Source organism: Pseudophryne corroboree, chromosome 9 (assembly GCF_028390025.1).
Source record: "Pseudophryne corroboree isolate aPseCor3 chromosome 9, aPseCor3.hap2, whole genome shotgun sequence".
NCBI classification, from domain to species: domain Eukaryota; kingdom Metazoa; phylum Chordata; class Amphibia; order Anura; family Myobatrachidae; genus Pseudophryne; species Pseudophryne corroboree.
Window position 1 is genome coordinate 104,735,182 of NC_086452.1, and position 21,298 is coordinate 104,756,479.

The following is a 21,298-nucleotide window of genomic DNA, read 5'->3' on the forward strand; positions in this document are numbered from 1 at the left end:
AGCTCCTAGGAATTTTCTTAGTTTTATTGTTTTCTAGAGTTTGTTATTTTACAGGCAGGCTGGTGGCAACAGCCTCCCTGCTTCGTGGGATTTAGGGGGGGGAGTAGTGTCCAACCCAAAGAGTTTAATGGCCATTTTCTCCGCTGACAGGACACTGAGCTCCTGAGGGTGATGATCGTTAGCTGCCCGAGGCGACTGCTCACTCCTGCAGCATGCCGCCACCCCCTAACAGAGCCAGAAGAAAGAAGAGTGGTGAATCTGACGCAGGAGTCCCGGTAAGCGGGTCCCCGGCGAGAATGGCGGCACAAGGGTGGGAGCGCAGCTCTGACAGGCTGCGCCCTGGAAGGCTCAGCAGAACACTGTGTATGGCGCTGTGAGGGGCATCCTGGGCCAGCGCGATACCCTACACTGGTCAAACATAGCTTTCAAGGTTTAACCCACTGTTTGCTGCAAAAATTACCTCAGGCCAGTATAATCTCTAAGTGCGGGAAGACGCGCCATTTCAGGGGGTGGAGCTTCTCCTCAGGGCGGATCCAGCACTAACCAGCGCCATTTTCTCCCTGCAGACACACGCTGACAGGGAACGCTGTCCTCCACATAACTACACTGAGGTAAAAGGTGTTATAAACAAGGGGGAGTGATATTATGTACTAGCTACCCTGTTAAGGTTACGCTAGTCAGTGGGGTTTTTATCTTTATAAAAGCCTATAAGGGTGCACTGTGGCTGGCTTCTTGTGCTCTGTGACTCTCTTAAGATGTTCTGGGGGGGGGGGGGAACTGTGTTGACATTCTCCTGTGTATGTACAGTATAATCCACTTTACCATGTTTAAGGGACTTTGTCCTGTACTGCGGAATGTATATCTTCTCCTGGGGAGTCTATACCATGCTCAAAACTGTACACATCTCAGGCTTTGGTGGAAGTTCCCCCCTGGGGTGGCCTCCATAAGGTGTACTTTAAATTATATTGGTTCAAATATATCCCATACTGGGTAGAAACCGCAGTTTTGAGTAGTGGCGGGTTTCAAGCCCCTGCTGTGCATCTCACCCCAACTCCATACCCTAGAAAGCGTACACTTGCCCATATAATGCATATATATGAGGGGTCCAACATATGTTTGAGGCTATTAGGGTTGAGGAATATTATTATATGTATATAATGAATGCCTCCCCACTGTGTAGGGCGTTAAACTCTTTATTTGAGAAAACTTGAGTACATCCAGTGTTATTATCCACATGCCTATAGAGTGTCTAAATTGTCAAATATGGTTGTCTTACCTGTCCCTGGTACAACCTCCTTAGAGGCTGATCACCTATTGAGACTAATTTCTAATACCGTACACTGCTGCAGGTGTGACTCGGACACCCACTTTTGCGTACATCTCTGGGGCTATTGTAACGTGGTCAGGCTCCTTACTTGATGATTTAGATTCTATGTGTAGAAGTGACTTGTACTTATTTCTATGTCACATACAGGATTCTACAGGCTTCACGGCTGGACGCCATGAAGGAGATTGACCTGCATAACGCAGGGACCACTGCTCTGGCAGTTTCGACACGCAGTGGATGGTGGCTACACCAATGGACTGCGGATACAGAATCCGAGTAAGGAATGACAGGTTCGCCCTTCACAGGTAAGACCCTGTTGGGACGCAAGGGATACGTGATTATCCATGTCAACTGCGGGTAAGTCGGTATGTCTTCCTTCCAAAGCTGCACAGACCAGGAAATTATATCCTACACCTACACTGCAATTCCTTCGAACGTGATTCCACATATTCCTCCACTTCCTTTAGAGGACGTTGGGGAATACAGAAAACATGCGCCGCCAGGTTCCCAGGGACGGATTTTAAATTCGGCCTTTTTCAAACCCTTCGGTTTGTTGGTGGACCCTGGGGATCAGGCAGGTGGGAGCGAGACTAAAGAGATTCAGTAACACATCTGGGCGATATCCTGCTTAGACCCCTAGAAACAGTTGGGTTGCCCAGGGGTGCAGACTAGAATTTCTAGTATTCCCGCCTCACAGATTATTCAAATCAGACTTACTAGCTTCTCAGGCAGAAAGTGTACTACTGCTGGAAGTTGTCAAACTAATGTCATTATTCCAGTTCCACCTCAGTTACTTAACAGGGGTTACTATTCAAACCTGGGGTCATTGATTCTCTACTGGTGGGTGTTCAATTCAGGACGGAGTCTGGAAGTGGTGATCTCTGCTCGAGATGTAGAGGAATTCCTGGTATCACGGGATATCAGGGGTGTGTACTTCACATTCCAATCTGGCCGCCTCTCTAGGCCTATCTAAGGTTGCACTACAACTATGTCACTTCCAGTTCCAAACACTGAACTTGGCTTCTACGCAACACCGGTGGTCTTCATCAGGGCCATGGCAGCCTTTATTCTTTTGCTCCACAAAACAGGAGTGGACATAATTCCATATCTAGGCGACCTTAACATCTTCCAGGGAGATGTTGTTACAGAATGTTGCTCACTCAAATCAACTGTCCCGGCATCTTGGGTGGATCCTGAAGTTTCCAATTTTGCATTTGAAGCCGATAAGGAGGCGTTCCTTCCTGGGGATGATTCTCAACACGGAAGTGCAGAGGGTGTTTCTACCGGAGATGAAAGCGTTGGTGATCCAATCAATGGTCCGGGATGTCCTGATGCCAGCCCTGGTATCAGTTCATCAGTGCATTCGCATTCTGGGGAGGATGGTTGCCTCCTAAGAGGCTCGACAGTACTGAAGATTCCTTGCACGATCTTTCCCACTGGATCTCCCTGTCTTATGGTCAGGATCTCATCTTCCACTATGAATGGTAAATTCTGGATACATTTATAAAAATGTTAGTGTTAGGAATGGGTTCGAGGTGTGGGAACCCCATGGTTAGTGGGTGCATCATTATTGTAACACCAAATATAAAACATTTTAACACTTAAACTGATTTTTTTCTTTACTAATCTAACACTTTTAATTACCTTAATTACTACTTCCCACCTACAGTATCTAACACTTAGTTGCTACTTCTTATTAAAACAACACCTTTTAACACTTAGACTAAAAAGGAAAAAATAAATGAAGCGCCTGTGTCTATGACTGACCAATGAAATAAACTATAAAGTATCCATCAGAACCACGCTCGCTGTACTCAAGGGGCTGTATGGACCCCTAGATTGTGCAAAGATAACGAAAAAAAGGGAGAAAGAAGCGCTCATGTGTTCAGAATGGATACTCAATTAATCTATACAGAGCCGGTATAATGATATAAAAATGTATTAAATAATAAGTACACCAATTATAATGTGATTAGTAAACATAATAAAATCGAATGAAATAAATAAAATAATATATTTAACGTGCTGGCCAGCAGTTTTCAGTTAGCACATATAATTCTAAAAAAGTCCCTGTTACCGGACCTGAAAAGTGTCAGCGTATGATAAGCTGTAATAAATGTTCCTTAAGTATCAATAGTTCCACTAGATATAATTGTCCTGGAGAGACATCAGCGTATTGTTACTTTGTAGCAATCAAACAGTAAATGCAGTACGCTGGAATGATAAAGGTAAAATGGCAGATAGCAGCATTAAACAATTTAAGTCCGATTACCTCCCTGTTGAAAATGCGGTGTGGTCCTACCCCCGGTAACCGAGCGTCCTCGGTGTAAGATGTTGCACGGGGGGTGCCTTTTTGGTGTCACCGACTGTAGCTTCCTTCACACTTATAGGAGGAAATGGTACAACGGACTTCTGTGGCTGGAGCCTGCTTCGGCAATGGTGCTGCTGTTGCTGGTAACTGACCACGGGTATATCGTTTTGTGTTCCCGTGTGCTGCTCCCGCTAATCTTTTTAGAATTATATGTGCTAACTGAAAACTGCTGGCCAGCACGTTAAATATATTATTTTATTTATTTCATTCGATTTTATTATGTTTACTAATCACATTATAATTGGTGTACTTATTATTTAATAAATTTTTATATCATTATACCGGCTCTGTATAGATTAATTGAGTACCTTTTAACACTTAAACTGCTACTTCTTATGAGTGTGTTGCCTTGGAGTGGGTGGGTTGTGTGAGCCTGGAGGGTCTCGTGGTCTAGACTTGAACCTTAGAAATGTTAGGGACACACCTGATGAGGTCACTTGGCCAGGGTAAGTAGGCCCATGTTTTTGGCCAGATATTACTGTATACTAAGAACATTCATTTTACTCCATGTTAAATTGCAGAGTTTATTATAATCGTTCTGATTATCAGCATTCTTAATGCTTAGAGTGTGTGCCTGCATTTTTCTTTTTTTCTGTGTAGGACTACAAGTCTTAGCATGGTAGAACCTCTTATTATGTTAAGAATTAGAGCATGCTATCCAACCTCCTCTCATATATTCTATAATGTGTACATGTGTGTACACTTGAAGGTAGAGACTCCTTCAGATTCGACTAGCACCCCTCTCACCTGTCCTTGGGTTTTTAATTAATATGGGTCTTTGCATTGCAATCTACATATTAGTATAGGCACTATGAACGGTAAGTCCAGGATAAAAGTATATCATATTTTACTAATTTAACACTTTTAAACATCTTAATTACTACTTGTCACCTGTGTAACACTTCAAGCACTTAGTTGCTACTTCTTGTTAATGTAACACTTTTTAACACTTAAACTGCTACTTCTTTTTAGTGTAATGCCTTGGAGTGGTTGGGTTGTGCTGGCCCAGTGGGGTCCCATAGTCTGGACTTGAACCTTAGGAATGTTAGGGACCCACCTGATGAGGTAATAATTATTGATAATAATTTTTTATTCTAAATTAAAACATTTATATTAAACTTCTCTTGTGTTACCTCCTGTGAACCACCTTACTTCTCTCACGTGTTCCACAGACTGCTGTCTAAAGGTGCATACACATGGTGTGATGTAGGAAATGTTCAACATTGACTATGCGATGTAGCCGGAGCCCGGCACCACCGATATAGTCAAATGTTGGGCTGCCTGCACAGTCTACTGATACAGACTGTATAGTCCAAATCGCACCGTGTGTATGCACCTTAAGGCCTTATAATGTTATGTGTTTTTCACTTTTAATAATAATAATAATAATAATAATTTTATTTATATAGCGCTCTTTCTCAAACAGGACTCAAGGCGCTTTACAGATATCAAAAACAATGCACATGATACAGAGGATTTGAGTAATACAGCAATAGATAAGCCACACAAACATATAAGAAAACCTTAAGCACACATAAAGCATAATGCAGGATTGGTGTAGGCATTTTGGGTAATAACTTCCAAGGGTTGTGTATTCCACCCTCACAAGGTACCAAGTGCGGCAGCCATCTTGGGCGCTCAGTGTAGGATTACCCAGGGTGGAATAGTCCACCCCTAGAAGAGATGACACAAAATGGGGGTGAATTTAGAGTCCTACAGTTCAGAGTAGGGTTCCAACAAAACCATCAGGCCTATGTATTTTTCATCCCATCCACAAGTGTACCATATGGGGCAGCCATGTTGGGCGCACTTTGAAGGTTACACTGTGGGAGGTGAGGCTGACCATTGACGTGCGGTGAGCTAAATGGCTCAGGAGGCACTGGCTAACCCCAGAGCTAGATTTACATGCAATATATGAGCCAAAGGGTACATCTGGGCATTATACACAGGTGCAGCAGTATAAACTCCTGGAAATATGGTGAGTTTTGATTAGAGATGTGTGGAAAGGATACACAGGTGAGGCACTGCCTCACCTGCCATAGACTTTTTACTCCAGAGTTCGGACTATAAAAATTATTAGAATAATGCAAAGAAGATATTTCAAACAAATTATCAGTATTTTTCATATATATTATTCAGTCAAAACTCTGGTTTAAACGTAAGTACGACTGGAAAGGCTCTGCCTCACCTGCCTCACCCAACCGCACGTCACTGAGGTGAGCCATACAAGGGGCAAGTTCATATATGGGAAAACTGACGCTTATGTAGTAGTATGATGTAGTGATGAGCACCGGAAATTTTTCGGGTTTTGTGTTTTGGTTTTGGGTTCGGTTCCGCGGCCGTGTTTTGGGTTCGAACGCGTTTTGGCAAAACCTCACCGAATTTTTTTTGTCGGATTCGGGTGTGTTTTGGATTCGGGTGTTTTTTTCAAAAAACCCTAAAAAACAGCTTAAATCATAGAATTTGGGGGTCATTTTGATCCCAAAGTATTATTAACCTCAATAACCATAATTTCCACTCATTTTCAGTCTATTCTGAACACCTCACACCTCACAATATTATTTTTAGTCCTAAAATTTGCACCGAGGTCGCTGGATGGCTAAGCTAAGCGACCCAAGTGGCCGACACAAACACCTGGCCCATCTAGGAGTGGCACTGCAGTGTCACGCAGGATGGCCCTTCCAAAAAACACTCCCCAAACAGCACATGACGCAAAGAAAAAAAGAGGCGCAATGAGGTAGCTGTGTGAGTAAGCTAAGCGACCCTAGTGGCCGACACAAACACCTGGCCCATCTAGGAGTGGCACTGCAGTGTCACGCAGGATGGCCCTTCCAAAAAACACTCCCCAAACAGCACATGACGCAAAGAAAAAAAGAGGCGCAATGAGGTAGCTGTGTGAGTAAGCTAAGTGACCCTAGTGGCCGACACAAACACCTGGCCCATCTAGGAGTGGCACTGCAGTGTCACGCAGGATGGCCCTTCCAAAAAACACTCCCCAAACAGCAGCACATGACGCAAAGAAAAAAAGAGGCGCAATGAGGTAGCTGTGTGAGTAAGCTAAGCGACCCTAGTGGCCGACACAAACACCTGGCCCATCTAGGAGTGGCACTGCAGTGTCACGCAGGATGGCCCTTCCAAAAAACACTCCCCAAACAGCAGCACATGACGCAAAGAAGAAAAAAAGAGGCGCAATGAGGTAGCTGTGTGACTAAGATAAGCGACCCTAGTGGCCGACACAAACACCTGGCCCATCTAGGAGAGGCACTGCAGTGTCACGCAGGATGGCCCTTCCAAAAAACACCCCCCAAACAGCACATGACGCAAAGAAAAAAAGAGGCGCAATGAGGTAGCTGTGTGAGTAAGCTAAGCGACCCTAGTGGCCGACACAAACACCTGGCCCATCTAGGAGTGGCACTGCAGTGTCACGCAGGATGGCCCTTCCAAAAAACACTCCCCAAACAGCACATGACGCAAAGAAAAAAGAGGCGCAATGAGGTAGCTGTGTGAGTAAGCTAAGCGACCCTAGTGGCCGACACAAACAGCTGGCCCATCTAGGAGTGGCACTGCAGTGTCACGCAGGATGGCCCTTCCAAAAAACACTCCCCAAACAGCACATGACGCAAAGAAGAAAAAAAAGAGGCGCAATGAGGTAGCTGTGTGAGTAAGCTAAGCGACCCTAGTGGCCGACACAAACACCTGGCCCATCTAGGAGTGGCACTGCAGTGTCACGCAGGATGGCCCTTCCAAAAAACACTCCCCAAACAGCACATGACGCAAAGAAAAAAAGAGGCGCAATGAGGTAGCTGTGTGAGTAAGCTAAGCGACCCTAGTGGCCGACACAAACACCTGGCCCATCTAGGAGTGGCACTGCAGTGTCACGCAGGATGGCCCTTCCAAAAAACACTCCCCAAACAGCAGCACATGACGCAAAGAAGAAAAAAAAGAGGCGCAATGAGGTAGCTGTGTGACTAAGATAAGCGACCCTAGTGGCCGACACAAACACCTGGCCCATCTAGGAGTGGCACTGCAGTGTCACGCAGGATGGCCCTTCCAAAAAACACCCCCCAAACAGCACATGACGCAAAGAAAAAAAGAGGCGCAATGAGGTTGCTGTGTGAGTAAGCTAAGCGACCCTAGTGGCCGACACAAACACCTGGCCCATCTAGGAGTGGCACTGCAGTGTCACGCAGGATGGCCCTTCCAAAAAACACTCCCCAAACAGCAGCACATGACGCAAAGTAGAAATAAAGAGGCGCAATGAGGTAGCTGTGTGACTAAGATAAGCGACCCTAGTGGCCGACACAAACACCTGGCCCATCTAGGAGTGGCACTGCAGTGTCACGCAGGATGGCCCTTCCAAAAAACACTCCCCAAACAGCAGCACATGACGCAAAGAAAAAAAGAGGCGCAATGAGGTAGCTGTGTGAGTAAGCTAAGCGACCCTAGTGGCCGACACAAACACCTGGCCCATCTAGGAGTGGCACTGCAGTGTCACGCAGGATGGCCCTTCCAAAAAACACCCCCCAAACAGCACATGACGCAACGAAAAATGAAAGAAAAAAGAGGTGCAAGATGGAATTGTCCTTGGGCCCTCCCACCCACCCGTATGTTGTATAAACAGGACATGCACACTTTAACCAACCCATCATTTCAGTGACAGGGTCTGCCACACGACTGTGACTGAAATGACGGGTTGGTTTGGACCCCCCACCAAAAAAGAAGCAATTAATCTCTCCTTGCACAAACTAGCTCTACAGAGGCAAGATGTCCACCTCATCATCATCCTCCGATATATCACCGTGTACATCCCCCTCCTCACAGATTATCAATTCGTCCCCACTGGAATCCACCATCTCAGCTCCCTGTGTACTTTGTGGAGGCAATTGCTGCTGGTCAATGTCTCCACGGAGGAATTGATTATAATTCATTTTAATGAACATCATCTTCTCCACATTTTCTGGATGTAACCTCGTACGCCGATTGCTGACAAGGTGAGCGGCGGCACTAAACACTCTTTCGGAGTACACACTTGTGGGTGGGCAACTTAGGTAGAATAAAGCCAGTTTGTGCAAGGGCCTCCAAATTGCCTCTTTTTCCTGCCAGTATAAGTACGGACTGTCTGACGTGCCTACTTGGATGCGGTCACTCATATAATCCTCCACCATTCTTTCAATGGGGAGAGAATCATATGCAGTGACAGTAGACGACATGTCCGTAATCGTTGTCAGGTCCTTCAGTCCGGACCAGATGTCAGCATCAGCAGTCGCTCCAGACTGCCCTGCATCACCGCCAGCGGGTGGGCTCGGAATTCTGAGCCTTTTCCTCACACCCCCAGTTGCGGGAGAATGTGAAGGAGGAGATGTTGACAGGTCGCGTTCCGCTTGACTTGACAATTTTCTCACCAGCAGTTCTTTGAACCCCAGCAGACTTGTGTCTGCCGGAAAGAGAGATCCAAGGTAGGTTTTAAATCTAGGATCGAGCACGGTGGCCAAAATGTAGTGCTCTGATTTCAACAGATTGACCACCCGTGAATCCTTGTTAAGCGAATTAAGGGCTCCATCCACAAGTCCCACATGCCTAGCGGAATCGCTCTGTGTTAGCTCCTCCTTCAATGTCTCCAGCTTCTTCTGCAAAAGCCTGATGAGGGGAATGACCTGACTCAGGCTGGCAGTGTCTGAACTGACTTCACGTGTGGCAAGTTCAAAAGGTTGCAGAACCTTGCACAACGTTGAAATCATTCTCCACTGCGCTTGAGACAGGTGCATTCCACCTCCTATATCGTGGTCAGTTGTATAGGCTTGAATGGCCTTTTGCTGCTCCTCCAACCTCTGAAGCATATAGAGGGTTGAATTCCACCTCGTTACCACTTCTTGCTTCAGATGATGGCAGGGCAGGTTCAGGCGTTTTTGGTGGTGCTCCAGTCTTCTGTACGTGGTGCCTGTTCGCCGAAAGTGTCCCGCAATTCTTCTGGCCACCGACAGCATCTCTTGCACGCCCCTCTCGTTTTTTAAATAATTCTGCACCACCAAATTCAAGGTATGTGCAAAACATGGGACGTGCTGGAATTTGCCCATATTTAATGCACACACAATATTGCTGGCGTTGTCCGATGCCACAAATCCACAGGAGAGTCCAATTGGGGTAAGCCATTCTGCGATGATCTTCCTCAGTTGCCGTAAGAGGTTTTTAGATGTGTGCGTATTCTGGAAAGCGGTGATACAAAGCGTAGCCTGCCTAGGAAAGAGTTGGCGTTTGCGAGATGCTGCTACTGGTGCCGCCGCTGCTGTTCTTGCGGCGGGAGTCCATACATCTACCCAGTGGGCTGTCACAGTCATATAGTCCTGAGCCTGCCCTGCTCCACTTGTCCACATGTCCGTGGTTAAGTGGACATTGGGTACAACTGCATTTTTTAGGACACTGGTGAGTCTTTTTCTGAGGTCTGTGTACATTTTCGGTATCGCCTACCTAGAGAAATGGAACCTAGATGGTATTTGGTACCGGGGACACAGTACCTCCAACAAGTCTCTAGTTGCCTCTGCAGTAATGATGGATACCGGAACCACGTTTCTCACCGCCCAGGATGCCAAGGCCTCAGTTATCCGCTTTGCAGCAGGATGACTGCTGTGATATTTCATCTTCCTCGCAAAGGACTGTTGGACAGTCAATTGCTTGGTGGAAGTAGTAAAAGTGGTCTTACGAGTACGACTTCCCCTCTGGGATGACCATCGACTCCCAGCAGCAACAACAGCAGCGCCAGCAGCAGTAGGCGTTACACGCAAGGATGCATCGGAGGAATCCCAGGCAGGAGAGGACTCGTCAGAATTGCCAGTGACATGGCCTGCAGGACTATTGGCATTCCTGGGGAAGGAGGAAATTGACACTGAGGGAGTTGGTGGGGTGGTTTGCGCGAGCTTGGTTACAAGAGGAAGGGATTTACTGGTCAGTGGACTGCTTCCGCTGTCGCCCAAAGTTTTTGAACTTGTCACTGACTTATGATGAATGCGCTGCAGGTGACGTATAAGGGAGGATGTTCCGAGGTGGTTAACGTCCTTACCCCTACTTATTACAGCTTGACAAAGGCAACACACGGCTTGACAAATGTTGTCCGCATTTCTGTTGAAATACTTCCACACCGAAGAGCTGATTTTTTTTGGTATTTTCACCAGGCATGTCAATGGCCCTATTCCTCCCACGGACAACAGGTGTCTCCCCGGGTGCCTGACTTAAACAAACCACCTCACCATCAGAATCCTCCTGGTCAAGTTCCTCCCCAGCGCCAGCAACACCCATATCCTCCTCATCCTGGTGTACTTCAACACTGACATCTTCAATCTGACTATCAGGAACTGGACTGCGGGTGCTCCTTCCAGCACTTGCAGGGGGCGTGCAAATGGTGGAAGGCGCATGCTCTTCACGTCCAGTGTTAGGAAAGGTCAGGCATCGCAACCGACACAATTTGACTCTCCTTGTGGATTTGTGATTTCGAAGAACGCACAGTTCTTTGCTGTGCTTTTGCCAGCTTGAGTCTTTTCATTTTTCTAGCGAGAGGCTGAGTGCTTCCATCCTCATGTGAAGCTGAACCACTAGCCATGAACATAGGCCAGGGCCTCAGCCGTTCCTTGCCACTCCGTGTGGTAAATGGCATATTGGCAAGTTTACGCTTCTCCTCTGACAATTTTATTTTAGATTTTTGAGTCCTTTTTTTACTGATATTTGGTGTTTTGGATTTTACATGCTCTGTACTATGACATTGGGCATCGGCCTTGGCAGACGACGTTGCTGGCATTTCATCATCTCGGCCATGACTAGTGGCAGCAGCTTCAGCACGAGGTGGAAGTCGAACTTGATCTTTCCCTATTTTTGGAACCTCAACATTTTTGTTCTCCATATTTTAATAGGCACAACTAAAAGGCACCTCAGGTAAACAATGGAGATGGATGGATACTAGTATACTTATGGATGGACGAGCGACTGCCGACACAGAGGTAGCTACAGCCGTGGACTACCGTACTGCGTCTGCTGCTAATATAGACTGGATGATAATGATATAAAAAATATATATATATCACTACTGCAGCCGGACAGGTATATATTATATAATGACGGACCTGCTGGACACTGTCAGCAGAATGCGTTTATAGAATAAAAACACCACACGACGAGTGTTTAACTTTTTCAGGCAGACAATCACAATATACTGGTGGTCAGACAGTGGTCACTGGTCAGTCACACTGGCAGTGGCACTCTGGCAGCAAAAGTGTGCACTGTTAAATAATGGGCAGTACGGATGGTGTAATGGTTAGCATTACTGCCTCACAGCAATGAGGTCATTGGTTCGATTCCCACCATGGTCCTAACTGTGTGGAGTTTGTATATTCTCCCCGTACTTGCGTGGGTTTCCTCCGGGTACTCCGGTTTCCTCCCACATTCCAAAAATATACTGGTAGGTTAATTGGCTTCCAACAAATTAACCCTAGCGTGAATGTGTGTGTACATGTGATAGGGAATTGTAAGCTCCACTGGGGCAAGGACTGATGTGAATGGCCAAATATTCTCTGTAAAGCGCTGCGGAATATGTGTGCGCTATATAAATAACTGGTAATAATAATAATAATAATATGTACTCCTGCTACTGCTCCCCAGTCTCCCCCACAATTAAGCTGTGTGAGCACTGAGCACTCAGCACAGTCAGATATACATAGATGATGCAGCACACTGAGGCTGAGCACAGATATGGTATACTGTTACTGTGTCACTGTGTATCGTTTTTTTTCAGGCAGAGAACGGATTATATTAAATAATAATATAATAAAAAAACTGCACTGGTGGTCACTGGTCAGTCACTAGTAAACTCTGCACTCTCTGAGTACTCCTAAGCTCCAGTAAATCAAGTGTCTCTCACTCTCTCTCTTCTAATCTAAATGGAGAGGACGCCAGCCACGTCCTCTCCCTATGAATCTCAATGCACGTGTGAAAATGGCGGCGACGCGCGGCTCCTTATATAGAATCCGAGTCTCGCAATAGAATCCGAGCCTCGCGAGAATCCGACAGCGGGATGATGACGTTCGGGCGCGCTCGGGTTAGCCGAGCAAGGCGGGAAGATCCGAGTCTGCCTCGGATCCGTGTAAAAAGGCTGAAGTTCGGGGGGGTTCGGATTCCGAGGAACCGAACCCGCTCATCACTAGTATGATGTACCCTGCATGTAGGGCACAATGGCAAGGTGTGCAATCAGTGGAGGTAAACATTACAGGAAAAACACACGGTGGGGTGGAAGAAAGGAATGGAGGAAAAAAACAAAACAATAGCAGGTAACTAGTGGCAGAAGTAGAATATGGATAACATTATTTCTGCTGCGGGGTACACTGGGCTCCACAAGTCTGGACAATGGGGTGTAGAGTAGGATCTTGATCCGAGGCACCAACAGACTCAAAGCTTTGACTGTTCCCAGAATGCACAGCGCCGCCTCCTATATCACCCCGCCTCCCAGCACAGGAGCTCAGTTTGTCAGTTGGTGCTGCAGTAAGCAGGAACTTAACAGAAGGGCTGGTCCAAGCAGCCCTGAAAAAAGCTTTTATGAGGTAAAAAGTGAAGACTTCAAGGGCAGCAGCGGTGGTAAATGTTTTGTTACATTCACTGCTGCAGCTCCAGCTCTCCCCAGCGGCGCTGTACACTCCCGAGCACTGGTTCCCGGGTACCTACAGCGGAGGCTCCGGTTTTCTTCATGTTAGACACACACGGCTGGGGCTCTCCAGGATCGCGTGCCCGCGCTTCGGGAGGTGGTAAGTGGGTCCCGCTCGCGGGACCCGGTCTTTATCGCGATCCAGCGCGGTCAGTGGGAGGCGGGCCGCGCGCGCTGGCGGTGGACACTGTGGCAGTACAGGCGATCCCACCAGATCAAGAGGGCATGGGCGCAGGTCGGGTTTTCTCTCTAAACCACTTCTTATATCGCCCACAGTACCCGGTGGTTTTGCCAGCAAGGGGGACAAGGCTTAGACTTGAAGCCCCTCCCCCAGCCCCAGGGCGCCATTTCCCGCAAATGTTCCCGCCCTGGAGCTGCATATCTGTCTTTTCCTCACTCCCAGTCAGTGTCTGTGGCGCCATTATCCCTCAGCTCACTGTTCCTGGGACTGCTTGGGCAAATCCTCCTATGTAAAGCCGCCTGGTTGTCAGCGCCGTGCCTTTACATGACACTTAAGTATTCTACCTGCCTTTTTAGACAGTGATAGTTAAGAAAGAGTGCATTTAGTCAGGGTTTTATAGTACAATTACCCTGTGATATACATCCAGTTCTTACTGTGTACGGTTATATCTACTGTTATATAGCTGTGTAAGCTTGTCCAGTGCAGTATTATTGTCTGTAATAACCTCTGCATTGTACAAACTGTTACCTTCTGTGTGTGCATTTGATAGCTGAGTGTTGTCCATCTCGTGTCTTTCACTCAACTTGCTATCCCTATATTCTATAACCTGAGGGGGCTTGGTGCATCAGGTGTTATCTAATATAGGATTTTCACAAAGATATACTGTATTACGTATTTTTCTCTGTGATTTGGTCACCATATCTCTCCTTTATCTCTGCTAGTGCTGACTACACTGCGCAGGGGTTTGGGTTTGGGATATTGTGCTGCTGATAATTGTACTGTGTTACCTCATACTGCAAGTTATATCATGTCTGCTTCTGAGGGTAACGGTTCTGGAGCAGAACACACTGCTGGTGTTGCTGAAGCCACAGGCACATATGAGTAGGGGTGTGGTATGGTATGCCGGCGGTCGGGCTCCCGGCGACCAGCACACCGGCGCCGGGAGCCCGACCGCCGGCTTACCGACAGTGTGGCGAGCGCAAATTAGCCCCTTGCGGGCTCGCTGCGCTCGCCGCGCTGTGGGCATGGTGGCGCCCTACGCGCGCCACGCTATTTTATTCTCCCTCCAGGGGGGTCGTGGACCCCCACGAAGGAGAATAAGTGTCGGTATGCCGGCTGTCGTGATTCTGGCGCCGGTATACTGTGTGCCGGGATCCCGACAGCCGGCATACTGAAGACCACCCATGAGGAGAATATAGCAGCTGTGGGCTCTGGTTCTGGGGGCTCCTTGTCCCCCAGTGGGACTGTGGCAACGGAGGCACAAACTGACCCACCGTGGGCCGCTTTTTCCACGCTTCTGCATACGCTAGTTCATAAACTAACACCCCCTATGGGACCCCCAATGCCGGTACAACCGTTTGTGGGCCCTGCAGCTAACCCGCCGTGGGCGGACGATTTATCTGCTCAACTAAAGAAGTTGAACAAGTCCTTGACTACTAAAAAGTCTGACCAACGCTCGCCTAAGTCCAAGAGGTCCTCTAAGCAAGCGTTCGTCTCCTCACAATCCACTGCTGTCACTGACACCTCGTCTGATGAGGACGGCACTTACACTGACCCCACAGGTTCTGACTCAGATACGGCTGATGAGGAGGGTAGTTCACATGTGGATGTTCCTGACCTTTTGGAGGCTATTAAGTTAATTCTGCAGATTACGAATGATCCCGAGCCATCCGTGCTTCCTATGAAACCAGATAGGTTCAAGCGTCAGAAGGTGGTTAAACAGGTTTTACCTCACTCTGATCACCTAGTGGATATACGTCAGAAACCCTGGGAAAACCCGGGTACGAAGTTTGTGCCTCAAAAGAGGATGCTGGCTCGCTATCCCCTCGCACCAGAGCTGTCTAAGAATTGTGAAACACCTCCTCCAGTGGAGTCACATGTGGCTAGGATGGTGGTTTCCTCAGCTCTACCTGTCACTACCGTCATGTCTCTGAAAGAGCCTACGGATAAACGTGTGGAGGGTTGTCTAAAAGCGATTTACACCCTCACGGGTGCTGCACTAAGGCCTACTATTGCAGCTTCATGGGCTGCTGAGGCTATTGAAGCATGGGCCTTGGAGTTAGAAGCTGAAATCTCCTCTGACCATGCTAGACAATGCTTGTCATATATTGTCAAAGCTTCTTGATATATTAAAGAGGCGGCTTCTGATGCCGGTATCCTGGCAGCCAAGGCCTCTACTACGTCAGTCCTGGCTCGCCGGATATTGTGGCTGAGATCTTGGTCTGTGGATCTGGACTCTAGAAAAACCCTGGAGGTACTCCCTTTCAAGGGAGATACTCTGTTTGGGGAGGACTTAAATAAGATAGTGGCTGACTTGGCTACTGCCAAAACGGCCTGTCTACCTAATACCGCTCCTTCTGTGTCAAAGGCTAAAGGTACGTCCTTTCGACCCTTTCGTCCTTCAGGTAAAGCAAAAGGTCAGGCGTACCATAAGCAGGCCCGCACTTCCAAACCTGGTAAGCCGAAGCCCAAAAGAGCCTGGGCTGCCCGTCAGCCAGCTGACAAGACGATAAGCCTGCCGCATGATGGGGCGGGCCTCCCCCTGGGGGATCCCAGGGTGGGAGGACTGCTTCTAGGGTATACCCAGAAATGGTTGAAGACCACTTCAGATGCCTGGGTACGGGAAGTCGTCACTCGAGGTTACACCATTGCCTTCAAAAACCGACCCCCTCATCGATTTTGCCAGACAGACGTCCCTTTGGACCGGACAAAGGCAAAAACTCTACACTCGGTGGTACAGACCCTCCTGGATACAGGAGTCGTAGTACAGGTGCCTCTTGCTCAGAGGGGCCGGGGGTACTATTCTCCGCTGTTTCTAGTCCCGAAACCGAATGGGTCCTCCCGGCCCATTCTCAACCTCAAGACATTGAACAGGTTTGTGAATATTTCCAAGTTCCGTATGGAAACCCTTCGCTCTATAGTTCTGGCCTTGGAACCTGGGGACTACATGGTCTCCTTGGACATACAGGATGCTTACCTGCACATTCCTATAGCAGTGTCACATCAACAATACCTGAGGTTTGCTATTGGCAACATCCATTACCAGTTTCGGGCGTTACCTTTTTGGTTTAACAACGGCTCCGCGAGTCTTCACCAAAGTTATGGCGGTGATGACGGAGGTACTCCGCCGTCAAGGGGTCAGGATACTGCCGTATCTAGACGACTTGTTAATCCTGGCAAATTCCCCAGATCTTCTCCTGTGTCATCTGGATATGACACCAGTTTCTAAAAGCCCATGGGTGGCTCATCAACTGGAAGAAATCCTCCCTGGTCCCTGCTCAGAGCATGGTGCACCTGGGAGCCCTGTTATACACTCACAACCAGAGGTTGTTCTTGTCTCAGGAGAAAGTCCTGAAGCTTCAGGACAGGATTCGTTGCTTCCTTTCTCGTCCGCAAGTGTCGATACATTCGGCTATGCAGGTGCTGGGCCTCATGGTGTCAGCATTCGACATGGTGGAGTATTCACAATTCCATTCTCGCCCCCTCCAGAAGCTGATTCTAGCCAAGTGGGATGGCCTGCCTCACCGGATCAGGTCTCACATGATCGCATTGACTCCGGAGGTCCGTTTGTCGCTGCTCTGGTGGCTCCATTACCAACAATTGTGCAGGGACCGTCCCTTCTGGATATCCAACTGGGTCCTGTTGACGACAGATGCCAGTCTAAGAGGTTGGGGCGCGGTGCTGGAGCAGCACTCCTTACAGGGTCGGTGGACCAAGGAGGAATCTCTCCTCTCGATCAACATTCTGGAGTTGCGAGCGGTCTTCAATGCGTTGAACCTGGCACAGCATTTAATTCAGAACCGTCCTGTTCAAGTACAGTCGGACAACGCCACCACAGTGGCTTACATAAATCATCAAGGCGGCACTCGAAGCCGTTTGGCAATGAAGGAAGCCTCACGGATTCTACAGTGGGCAGAATGCCATCTACCGGCAATATCGGCTATATTCATTCTGAGAGTCCTGAATTGGGAAGCGGACTGTCTCTATCGTCAGGACGTGCATGCCGGCGAGTGGGGCCTCCATCCAGAAATGTTTAAACTCCTCGTGGAAAGTTGGGTTCTTCCAGATGTGGATCTGATGGCGTCTCGACACAATCCCAAGGTTCCGGTCTTCGGAGCAAGGACAAGGGATCCTCAAGCAGCATTCGTGGATGCGCTGGTGGTGCCGTGGAGGTTTCAGCTGCCGTACGTGTTCCCTCCGGTGTCACTCCTGCCCAGGGTAATTCGGAAGTTCAAGCAAGAAAAAGGAAATTTGCTTCTCATAACTCCGGCGTGGCCCAGACGGCACTGGTTCTCAGACCTGCAAGGCCTATCGTCAGAGCTTCCACTTCTACTTCCACAACGCCCAGACCTCCTCGTTCAGGGCCCTCGTGTCTACCAGGACCTAGCCCGGCTGTCTTTGACGGCGTGGCTCTTGAAGTTTCCGTCTTTAGAGCTAAGGGTTTTTCTGAAGAGGTCATTAAAACTATGTTGCGGGCCCGGAAACCGGCTTCTGCTCGGATTTACCATAGGGTCTGGCATTCATACTTTGTTTGGTGCGCATCTAACAATTATGACGCTTCCAAGTTTAGTACAGCCAAACTTTTGGCTTTTCTGCAGCAGGGCCTAGATTTAGGCCTGCGTCTGGCCTCCCTCAAGGTTCATATTTCTGCCTTGTCGGTGTGGTTTCAGAGAAAAATTGCGACTTTACCTGATGTTCATACTTTCACTCAGGGTGTGTTGCGTATCCAACCTCCCTATGTCCCGCCTGTGGCTCCTTGGGACTTGTCGGTGGTTTTGGAGGCATTGCAAGAGCCTCCATTTGAACCTCTTGGTTCAGCTGACCTTAAGTGGCTTTCCCTTAAGGTGGTGTTCTTGCTGGCTATTGCCTCTGCTAGAAGAGTGTCGGATCTGGGTGCCTTGTCTTGTAGTTCCCCATATCTGATTTTTCTCCGTGACCGGGAGGTTCTTAGGACTTGTCCCGGATATTTACCTAAGGTGGTTTCTTCGTTCCACCTTAATCAGGAAATTGTGGTTCCAGCTTTTGTCTCTCCTGATTTGTCTCCCAAAGAGCGGTCTTTGGATGTGGTACGGGCTCTCCGTATCTATGTGAAGAGAACTGCTTCTATTCAAAAATCTGATTCTCTCTTTGTATTGTTTGGATTTCACAAACGTGGCTGGCCTGCTCACAAGCAGACCCTGGCCAGATGGATTAGAATGGTGATTGCACATGCTTATGTGAAGGCTGGTCTGTCAGCTCCTGCTCACATTACGGCCCATTCTACTCGGTCTGTTAGACCTTCTTGGGCGGCCCACCGTGGTGCGACCCTTGATCAATTGTGCAAGGGGGCTACGTGGTCCTCCGGGAACACGTTCATAAGGTTCTATGCCTTCGATACTGCCGCTTCCCAGGATGCTTCCTTTGGACGCCGGGTTCTTGTGCCTGCTACAGTGCGTCCCCTCCCATAAGGAACTGCTTTAGGACATCCCCATTGTCCAGACTTGTGGAGCTTAGTGTACCACGCAGCAGAAAATGAGTTTCATGGTAAGAACTTACCTTTGTTAAAACTCTTTCTGCGAGGTACACTGGGCTCCACAATGCGCCCACCCTGACGCACTTAGCTTCTTTGGGTTGATATGGCATTAGCCGCTGACACTTCTCTTGTCGTGAGAGTGTGGTGTATGTGGCTACTAACCGTTGTCGTCTCTTTTCCTGCTACTGCAATGGGCTGGTTAACTAAAACTGAGCTCCTGTGCTGGTTGGCGGGGTGATATAGGAGGCGGTGCTGTGCATTCTGGGAACAGTCAAAGCTTTGAGTCTGTTGGTGCCTCGGATCAAGATCCTACTCTACACCCCATTGTCCAGACTTGTGGAGCCCAGTGTACCTCGCAGAAAGAGTTTTAACAAAGGTAAGTTCTTACCATAAAACTCATTTTTGATAAGATCATAATACGGGTGGGTATGAGAATGTGGGGGGCATACTCAGAAGCAGTGGGGATGTCCCTGCTGAGCCTGGTCCTGTTGCTCTGACCTCACAGTTCCCTGTTCATCTTGAGGGTTAGGCCCAGGGGCAGACTTGCTGTTCTCAGCCAGAGATGTGGTAAGCCTGGTCCTGGAGTTCTCATGTTAGAGGTGAGGAGAAGCCTTATAAAGATACTCAGTTTTGTGGTTGTAATGCAGTCCCTCTGTTATCTTGTTAGTTTGTTTGCCTTCTGTTTTCCTTCGGTTTAACACAGGTATAACACTGCTATTGATTTTAGCTGCCACTTAATAACTAGTCACTTCATATACTAGCCACTGCAGCGTCCTATAGGACTGGCGTCCTGATCTATACTGATTAAATAAGTCTACAAACACATGTCCTTTCTGATTACAACCACCTCCCCCATACAGCAACCCTCCACCTCCACCAAAAGGTGTTAATCACAACTAACAAATGTGAGCTCAGTAAACCCCACTCAATTAAGTTTTTTGCAGATTACAGATATTAATCCAGTTAGAACAACTTTCTAAACTTTTAACCATATAATGTAATGTGCAATAGTCTGCAATATTTACCGAATATAACTTTAGCAAGAAAGTTGCAATAGTCTGAAATATTTACCAAATATAACTTTAGCAAGAAAGTTGCAATAGTCTGCAATATTTACCGAATATAACTTTAGCAAGAAAGTTGCAATAGTCTGCAATATTTACCGAATATAACTTTAGCAAGAAAGTTGCAATAGTCTGCAATAGTTACCTGTTGACGAAAAGGAGAGACAGGAGTCAATTTTGAATATCAGTTGAAGATGTAACTAATGACATACAGGTATAACACTGCTATTGATTTTAGCTGCCACTTAATAACTAGCCACTTCATATACTAGCCACTGCAGCGTCCTATAGGACTAGCGTTTGGGAAATTAGGCGTTAACCAAAGTGATACCCGTATTTGAAAAGTTATCACTGAAGCAGACTCCATGAAGGCTGGCACAAACACATATAAACCCCTTAAAAGCTGGTTCAATTGGTTCAAACACATATACTCAATCATTCATATGATGGTAAGAGTCTTTTTAGATAAACAGTAAAAGTATATATTGCATTCATTGTCCATTGTCCGGTTAATAATTAGAAGATAATAATTTTTACTTATACTTAACATTTCATGAACAGAACTACAAATACAACAAAATATAGTGAAAGCATTTATAGTTACGTGTCCCAGCTGTCCCAAGTCTTCCTATGAGTTTAGCCCACTTGAGTTCTGATATTTATACTAATCTTATCAGATGATACCATCAGGAGTCATCTGCATATCCCATGGAAATTAACCTTGATGTAACACGTGAAAGTCTATGAGCATGTCTTACTTTACTGGACATTTGTCCATTTTTCCCCAAGAGACCTTGACAGTGTCCATTTTATAACTTGTAACTTCATACATTTCTAGGGGCCATTTTAAAGAACTTTTTAGGACTTAATGAGATGTCTTCCATTATTTATATATTCTACAATTCCTAAAAAGAACTAGTCTTTTATTAAAACTACATTATTGTTCACATGTTGCCAATATACAGTATCTCGGTAAAGCATATCTTTCAACTATAAAATAAGTTCTTATCTTTATTAATACCTACATATGTATGTATGTATGTATGTATGTATCTATCTATCTATCTATCTATCTATCTATCTATCTATCTATCTATCTATCTATCTAAGCACATTTATATATATATATATATATATATAGGGAACCTTCACCTACCTCATTTA